We start from the raw sequence: 2779 nt of genomic DNA on the forward strand, positions 1-2779 counted from the left end.
CACGGTGTGGATTTATGTCCTTCAGTGTTACTGAATGCATCTGCCTGAGTACATGGCACTGGGGCACGTGGAGTATCGTTGGAATGGTTTGACCACTGTGACAGTTGCTATGCCAGGAGCAGACTGGTTGCCCGGGGAGTCATTCTTTGACGTGCTGGCAGCCAGGGCCGGCTCTAGGCACCAGCAAAACAAGCTGGTGCTTGGGGCAGCACATTTTTAGGGGCGGCATGGCCGGCGCCAGAATGCCGCCCCTGCCACCCCTAAAAATGTGCCCCTGCCGCCCTAGCTCACCTCCACTGCTGCCGCCGCTCGCGCACCAATTCGCGCGCCGCTGCTCCCCCTCCCTCCCAGGCTCTCAAGCCTGGGAGGGAGGGGGAGATCCCGAGTGGCTGCGGCGCGTGAAACAGCTGATTCACGTGCTGCTGCTCCCCCTCCCTCCCAGGCTCTCAAACCTGGAAGGGAGGGGGAGATCCCGAGCGGCCGCGGCGTGTGAAACAGCTGATTCGCGCGCCGCTGCTCACCCTCCCTCCCAGGCTTGAGAGCCTGGGGGGAGGAGGCAGGGCTGGGGATTTGGGGAAGGGGCGGAGTTGAGGTGGGGCCGGGGGTGGGGTAAGAAAAAAACAGGGGGCGGGGGGCGGCCAAAATTGATTTTGCTTAGGGCGGCAAAAATCCTAGAGCCGGCCCTGCTGGCAGCTGTAACATGCACAGCCTTAGCCAGGACCAAGGAGCTGTGGTTCATTACTCATTGTTCAGTGGGGTGATGGTACTGAGGGCTATGGGTGCCGTATACATGCCAGACAGATAGATAAGCGGGTGCCTTACAACGTTGCCTTTGCTGGGAGGCACATGAGTCGATATCCCCAGGTGGACTCATGTTTGAATATATGGGGTAACTTTTAATCATCCTGTGGCCTGTGCTTCGGCAGTGCCACCCGCACTGAGTCCTTGATGCATTTTCCATCCCGTGGTTCTAGGCATGTTGGTTTGTGCAGTCAGGTTTCCTTCTCCCCACCCAGTGCACAGTATCTCTGGCCAATAGCCAGCTGTCAGCATCATGGGTGATTAGTGCGTTTGGCGCCAGTAATCTCCTTGGCACATGCTTGGTACTATGGATACTGCATAGGGCATAGGGTCACACACCAATGTCCTAGCAGCTTAATGTCTATATGACCTAACGTCCCTCAGGGCTACATAGTGGTTTGGACACTACAATCTGTCTTCAGATGCTTTGTGGGTAACTGGTAAACAGCCAGCCACCCTCTCTTTATAGCAGCTGCAGGCATCTTGAACTTCCCTGGGGCAGTAACATACGGTGCTCGCACTGCTGGTGTCAGGGGTGGGGATGTGATGGTTTCCTATGAGCCTACCATCCTTTTACTCTAGCCTCGCTCTTGTTGACCCTCACATACCATCTCCTGCTAGCAGCCTGTGCATCTTCACATGTGCATTTTCACACACCACTTTTCCTCCCGGGTGAAGTGGCGTCCATTCCCTGCCTCACATGCATCTGGCACCTCTTTTCCTCTTCGTATGCTCCTGCAAGCTTGGGCTCTGATCCAAAGTCCATTAAAACAGAGGTCCCCAAACTGTGGGGCATGCTCCCCTTGGGGGGCACAGAGGAATGTTCGGGGGCATGGGCATGGTGGGGCCTGGGCCAGCCCTCACAAAGGGCCACTCAGTCCCGCCTCACCCCCAGCTCTGCTCCGGCCCCACCCGCAGCCCCGGCTCCTGGCCCCAGCCTCGGCTCTGCACCTGGCAGGTCAAGCTACCAGCCCGCACCATGGCCCGGCTGCAGTTCCGCTCCCGCCCGCCCCCTTCCCAGCCTCAACCCCTGGCCGCGGCTCTGTTCCCAGCTCTGGCCCCGTTTCCAGCCCCAGCCCCACCCCAGCCTTGGCCCCCTTACCCTTGTCTGCGTCCCCCCAGCCACAGCCACAGCTGGGGGGAGGATATGGACAGGAAGAAAGGGGGGCAAGACCCTGAAAAGTTTGGGGACCACTGCATTAAAGGCAGTGGGCTTTGGATTAGGCCCTCAGAGAGAACAGCCAGTTCTACAGTCTTAGGAGCATTTTCTCCTTCTGTAAACATACTGGGCCAAATTCTGCTACCATTTCCTCCAGCAAAACCCTACTGAATCGAGTGGGGTTCATAGAGCCATAAAACGAGGGAAGTTAGACTGGATGATGCAATTCCATCTCTATCTCCCTTGCAGTGCAGGAGGCTGGGGTGCCATCAGTGAAACTGAGAACAGAATTGGCCCCTCAGGCTGTGTCTATACTGAGCTTTTACTTAAAAATTTCCCACCAATGCACTAGCACTGGTACCGTTCCACCCACGGGAGTAGGAGTATAAACAGGCCACCATCATTTTTACTACTGTGTCGTCTAACAAGCTCAGAACAAGCCTAGACAACCTGGTAGTAAAAGTACCATCAGCGCCCAGTCTCTGCTGGCATTCTTACCATCCGTCGTCACCTCCAGTGGAGTTGCACAAGTGAGGAACTTGAAGCGACAGCTCAATGTAACAACAATCAGTGCGAAGGAGCTTCCTGACCAAAACCCCTACGTGTGTGAAAGCGCCTCTGGCTGCTTTGCAAATGAGCGGGCTAGGTGAGGGAGCGAACGAATGAAGGAGGTGATTGTAATGCCGCTGGCTTACTCATCACTCCTCTAGGGAGCCGTGTGCGAAGAAAGCACATTTGCCTGCCCACTAGGTGCTAAATTATATTGTAGGTGTATAATACCACGTAATTAAAAGGGATCAAACACAGAAGAGTTGCTTG

This window comes from Malaclemys terrapin, chromosome 14, assembly GCF_027887155.1.
Source record: "Malaclemys terrapin pileata isolate rMalTer1 chromosome 14, rMalTer1.hap1, whole genome shotgun sequence".
Taxonomy (NCBI): Eukaryota; Metazoa; Chordata; order Testudines; family Emydidae; genus Malaclemys; species Malaclemys terrapin.